Raw genomic sequence first — 6837 nt, 5'->3', positions numbered from 1 at the left:
TGGTCTAGTGGCTAACGCGACGGGCTGGAGTTTTGAGACTCTATGACCGCGGGTTCAATCCCGGCCGGGGGTATGGTTTAGGTTCCACTTAAATTGATGGTGATAACAGTACCCCACCCTGAAGTAGCATTCATCATCGAATATAACCTCCTTGAAGATCAACAGTAATAAGAATTTTACATAATCAGATGATACCATGATTAACAATAGAGGTCCCTTTATGTTGGTGAGAGGTTTGTGATCTAAGAAAACTGACCTGGCCTCAGTATCCTTGGATTGCACCTGATTTCTTCCTATTCCTTAGTTGTATGATGCAGGTTTAGCATTTCCTCTTCAATTAAACTGTAATATTTAAAAACATTTATAATAATTGAAGTACTTAAGTACTGTAAATGAGAAGGTTCTTTTTGTTATTTTTATAATTTGAAATGATAAAAAAAAGCAACATTTTTCCCAACATTCAACTAGTCGTCACAGAGTATAAATACAACTAAAAGTAAAATTAGCAGCTAAATTAAATTTTCAGTTTTATTATAAAGTAAAACAGGTACATTCACATTTTCACCTACAATTGGCAAGATTCCCAGCTTTAATTATAAAAGCTTAGGAAGCACTTAACTATGGACAAATCATCTGCAGTCACTTGCATACAATACGGTTTATCTTCTTTCCCATAAGCTAGTAGTAAAAAAAAAAATTATGTCCAATAACGAGCATTTACCTGCTATGTATTATCACATAGGAGTAGAGAACAGAAAAAACTTAACATTGTCCAAGAATGAACTAAAGTTTCCTGTGCACTAAAATGAGAAACTTTCTCCAGCTTACAAAATAATTAAATAATTTGTTACATACAGTAATTCTATACCTGAATTAAATTTGCTTTCATGATTTGTATGATTTTTTGCTTGAGTAGATGACCATGAAAAACAAATATAAAGCAGTTGAAGATAACAGGTTGGTTTTTAACCCCTTGACTGTCGCAACCCCCAATCCTGAGGGGTCTCCTGGTGTCGCAAAATTTAAAAAAAAAAAAATATATTTTTTCTCATGAAATGATAGAGAATCTTTTCCCGATTGTAATGACACCAAAAAAAAAACAAAATTTGATGGAAAACTGACGGAATTATGCTTTCGCGAAGTTAGCGACCTCGGTGATATTTACAAATCGGCGATTTCGCCCACTTTGAGCCCTATTTTCAGCTAATTCCGTTGTTCCAGTCGACCAAACTCATAGCTATTTCTTTAGAACTCTATTTTGTCTATCGATTGAGTACAAGAAACTGCTCATTTACCGATTTCAACTACCCAATAATATGGTCAGAAATTTGCAATTTGGCCAATTTCAGGAAAATTAAAAAATATGACAATTTCAAAATAAGGTCCAGAATGAACAATGCAGACATTCCTGACTCTAAAATAACATTTTCTTTGTTCATCAGTCATGTCTTCAGGCCCCTCTGATATTACTCTTGCTTTCTATTTTGAATTTTTATTCAAACAAAAAATAGAAGACTTACTATTATGCAGACTACTGTAATACTGTAATAATTGTATAAATAACATCAACCAATTCATGACTGCATAGTAAAATGGCTAGTTGGACATTTATTGGACAATGACATCATTTGTTTACTTTTGAACATTGGCAAAAATCAAACATTTCCCCTACTTTGAGCTCCATTTCCAGGTTCTTTTTATAGTAAAATCAATCAAAATCACCTCTATTTCTATAATATGTTTTCCATTCTATCAAATGAGACCAAGAAAACGAGAATACAACCATAAATACTATACGAAAATAGACCACAAAGTCGGCATTTTCATTAAAAAAACGGTCAAAGTTTTTTTTTTCTCATGCACTACGTGCTCCAGGATTTTTTTTTATATGGTGCACACTGACCACACAGACCCATTCTCTCACATGTGGGCCTACCAGCTTTCTCCTGCTTGATTTGAAGCCGCTAGAATTTATGAGTATATATACGTGGCGGATGTTGCAGGTGTATGGTGTAGAAGGTAGGTTACTGAAAGCAGTGAAGAGTTTTTACGAGGATAGTGAGGCTCAAGTTAGAGTATGTAGGAAAGAGGGAAATTATTTCCCAGTAAAAATAGGCCTTAGACAAGGATGTGTGATGTCACCGTGGTTGTTTAATATATTTATAGATGGGGTTGTAAGAGAAGTAAATGCGAGGGTCTTGGCAAGAGGCGTGGAGTTAAAAGATAAAGAATCACACATAAAGTGGGAGTTGTCACATTTGCTCTTTGCTGATGACACCGTGCTCTTGGGAGATTCTGAAGAGAAGTTGCAGAGATTGGTGGATGAATTTGGTAGGGTGTGCAAAAGAAGAAAATTAAAAGTGAATACAGGAAAGAGTAAGGTTATGAGGATAACAAAAAGATTAGGTGATGAAAGATTGGATATCAGATTGGAGGGAGAGAGTATGGAGAAGGTGAATGTATTCAGATATTTGGGAGTGGACGTGTCAGCGGATGGGTCTATGAAAGATGAGGTGAATCATAGAATTGATGAGGGGAAAAGGGTGAGTGGTGCACTTAGGAGTCTGTGGAGACAAAGAACTTTGTCCTTGGAGGCAATGAGGGGAATGTATGAGAGTATAGTTTTACCAACGCTCTTATATGGGTGTGAAGCATGGGTGATGAATGTTGCAGCGAGGAGAAGGCTGGAGGCAGTGGAGATGTCATGTCTGAGGGCAATGTGTGGTGTGAATATAATGCAGAGAATTCGTAGTTTGGAAGTTAGGAGGAGGTGCGGGATTACCAAAACTGTTGTCCAGAGGGCTGAGGAAGGGTTGTTGAGGTGGTTCGGACATGTAGAGAGAATGGAGCGAAACAGAGTGACTTCAAGAGTGTATCAGCCTGTAGTGGAAGGAAGGCGGGGTAGGGTTCGGCCTAGGAAAGGTTGGAGGGAGGGGGTAAAGGAGGTTTTGTGTGCGAGGGGCTTGGACTTCCAGCAGGCATGCGTGAGCGTGTTTGATAGGAGTGAATGGAGACAAATGGTTTTTAATACTTGACGTGCTATTGGAGTGTGAGCAAAGTAACATTTATGAAGGGGTTCAGGGAAACCGGCAGGCCAGACTTGAGTCCTGGAGATGGGAAGTACAGTGCCTGCACTCTTAAGGAGGGGTGTTAATGTTGCAGTTTAAAAACTGTAGTGTAAAGCACCCTTCTGGCAAGACAGTGATGGAGTGAATGATGGTGAAAGTTTTTCTTTTTCGGGTCACCCTGCCTTGGTGGGAATCGGCCAGTGTGATAATAATAATAGTAATAAAATATACATCAAACACGGTACCTCGTAAGACGTATATATACGGCCGCGACAGTCAAAGGGTTAACAAAACAAAACCATCACAACCGAAACGTTGTCGTAAGCTTCTCTCTCTTATGTGCGGGTTATTTGTGTAGCTTCATAAAATAGTTATATTTAAATGATTGATAAAACATTGTGTACAAGTATTTGATCCAAATTAGTAATCCCTTAAGTGTGTTAATTGAATAAATAGTTCTTTGCCAGATTTTACTTGTACTAATGGTGGCTTTTCACACAGTACAACATTGTAAAATAGTAAAACAGTTAAATCAAGACAGTGTTTTTAATGTAACTACTGAGATCCAGTTAATGAGAAGATTATATCAATTGTAATGCTTAATACACAATGATACAGAGTGAATCTCATAAAATACATCCAGTAGTAAAAGATCCTTTAAATTACCTGTGAAATATACAACTTACACTATACTTTCATTGACACTCAAAACAGGAGTAGTTGATTATCTTGTGCACTTGCTTCACAGACTAATGTGCTGTATGTAGCCTTGGGGCAAAATAACAATGAATCTCATGTTATGCAAGGTACTTAAAGACAAAGTGAATGAAAAAATGTAAATAGGTTTTTCCTTAACACTGAGGCTGTGGAATTTGCCTCATTGAATTAATAGGTTGTGAGCAATAACAGGCAGTGGTACTATCTTGATAAGCCCCTTGAGCAAGGCTAAAATATAATTCAAGAATAGAGCAAGAAGTTAAACCTAAGTCAAGCCACCAACTAATCAGTAGAGTAAATTAATTTTAGTGGTTTATCTAGGCACCACAGACTTTTATATAGGGAAATTCAGGCATTGAAATGTTGAATCTGAGGTTGTATCATTAGCTGAACTTCCAAGCATCTAAATACCACTGAACTGCAAAGAATCTCTGTATGTTCACATGGCTGTTGGTTCTCCTTAATGTTAGGCTTCTTGAAGGATCCCATATCCAATCAGTCCTTATGCTGAAATAGAAATAATTACCATAATTTTTTATCCAATTGGAATTGGTAGTGCTATGAGTTTGCAGCATTTAAGATGACCAATATTTCTAATAAAATTTAGTGTTATTTAGTAATAAAGACATGTAATATAAATCATGTTTAAGACGTTAAAGATTTTTCTGTGCCATAGCCCACCTGGAAAATAGTCTGTACACCTGCACAAAGTACCCTTATAAACCCCCTCTTCTTATTTTGACTAGTGTAATAGATGCCAATGCCTCTGCTGTGCAAGCTAGCAGGCCTCTTACAACTCGTCTTGGTGAAGATTAGCTACAAACTAAGAAAACATCTGGGAGGAGAAAGATATCTGTGGGCCACTAAGCTCCATGTGTAGAAAAGCACCCTGTACATGCCCTATAGGTTATTTCTGTGAACCAAGGGGTTCCTAGTACTAAAGCATTGTTAACCCTTTCAGGGTCAACAGGCCCTCTCAGAGACTTGTTCTCAGGGTCGCCCAAATTTAAAAAAAAATATATATACAGTGGACCCCCAGCTAACGATATTTTTTCATTCCAGAAGTATGTTCAGGTGCCAGTACTGACCGAATTTGTTCCCATAAGGAATATTGTGAAGTAGATTAGTCCATTTCAGACCCCCAAACATACACGTACAAACGCACTTACATAATTGGTCGCATTGGGAGGTGATCGTTAAGCGGGGGTCACCCCCACTGTATATATTTTTTCTTATGAAAAGATAGAGAATCTTTTTCCGATCATAATGACACCAAAAGTATGAAATTTGATGGAAAACTTACGGAATTATGCTCTCGCGAAGTTAGCGGTCTCAACGATGTTTACGCATCGGCGATTTTGCCCACTTTGAGCGCTATTTTCGGCCAATTCCACTGTAATAGTCGACAAAAATCATGAATATTTCGCTAGAACTCCATTTGTTCTATTGAATGAGTGCAAGAAACCACCCATTTACTGATTTCAACTATCCAATACAGTGGTCAGAATTTAGCAATTTTGCCAATTTCACACAAATTTCAAAAGATGCCAATTTCCAAATAGGGTCCAGAATAAACAAGAAAGGCATTCCTGGCACTAAAATGACATTTCCTCTGTTCATTAGTCATGTCCCAATGCCGCTCTTACATTCTTTTGCTTTCCACTTTGAATTTTTATTCTCACAAAAAATAGAAGACTTACTGTTATGCAGACTACTGTATTAGTGTAAAAAATGGTATAAATAATATTGGCGCACTTGTGAAAGAATATTAGACTCACCAGTTGACGTGTATTGCACGCTTAGCATGATTTGTTTACTTTTGAACTTTGGTAAAAATCGAACATTTCTGCTACTTTGAGCTCAATTTCAGGGTACTTTTCATTGTAAAATCAGTCAAAATCATCTCAATTTCTGTAACATGTCTTCCATTATATAGAATGAGATCAAGAAAACTAGAATACAACAATAAATACCATACGAAAATACAGTGCAAAGTCGCTGTTTTAATCCAAAAACACGGTGAAAGTTTTTTTCTCATTACACACTGTGTGCTGCAGGATTTTTTTTTATACTGCACACACTGACCACATAGACCCATTCTTTCATATGTAGGCCTACCAGCTTTCTCTCACTAGATTTGAGGGCGCTAGAATTTAGGCGTACTAGTACATGTACGTATGTCAAAAACCCTGGTGCGTAAGCCGTACTAGTACGGCTGAAACCCTGAAAGGGTTAAAAAGATTACCTTGAGATGAGGTACCTGTAACAGGTTCAGAATGCACAGGAAAGGGTGTCTGGTCACTATTAAGCCAAGTAAAAAAAAAAAAATAAAAAAAAAATTGCTAGTACATAATTTCATAATATCAAGATTAACTTAAACAAGTTCTGGCTAATGAAACCATATCATGGGCGGGGATAGAACCCGCGATCAGAGAGTCTCAAAACTCCAGACTTTCGCGTTAGCCACTGGTCCAGTGGCTAACGCAATGGTCTGGAGTTTTGAGATTCTGATCGCAGGTTCTATCCCCGCCCGTGGTATGGTTTGTTTGCAATCGTGTCATTACAATTTTGTGAGTCTGGCTAATGAAAGTTTAGCCAGGGCACTGGTGACTCGAGATTTTTTTTTTCTTTCTAGCTAATAGTATATGAGAAGACCCTAACTGCCTCCTCCTCCTCTAGTTCATGAACTTTCACCTTTCTTACTTGCTGCTTCCATTTTCCTTATATTTCATCAGTCTTTTACTCTCACTGTAGCTACAACTAAAAAGTTATCTGATATATCTGTGGCCTCCCTATAAACATGTACATCTTGAAGTCTGCACAACAGTAAGATACAAACAAATATTGGAAGATAGATGGGCTAGTGAATATAGGCAATGGGGTTGAAGATGTATGGGGTAGGTTTAAGAATGTAGTGTTAAGAGTGCTCAGCAGAAGTTTGTGGTTACAGGAAAGTGGGTGTGGGAGGAAAAAAGAGTGATTGGTGGAATGATGATGTTGAGAGAGTAGTGAGAGAAAAAGTTAGCATATGAGAGGTTTTTATAAAGTAGAA

This window comes from Cherax quadricarinatus, chromosome 4 (genome assembly GCF_038502225.1).
Source record: "Cherax quadricarinatus isolate ZL_2023a chromosome 4, ASM3850222v1, whole genome shotgun sequence".
Lineage (NCBI taxonomy): Eukaryota > Metazoa > Arthropoda > Malacostraca > Decapoda > Parastacidae > Cherax > Cherax quadricarinatus.
Note: the sequence above shows the minus strand (reverse complement) of the source record.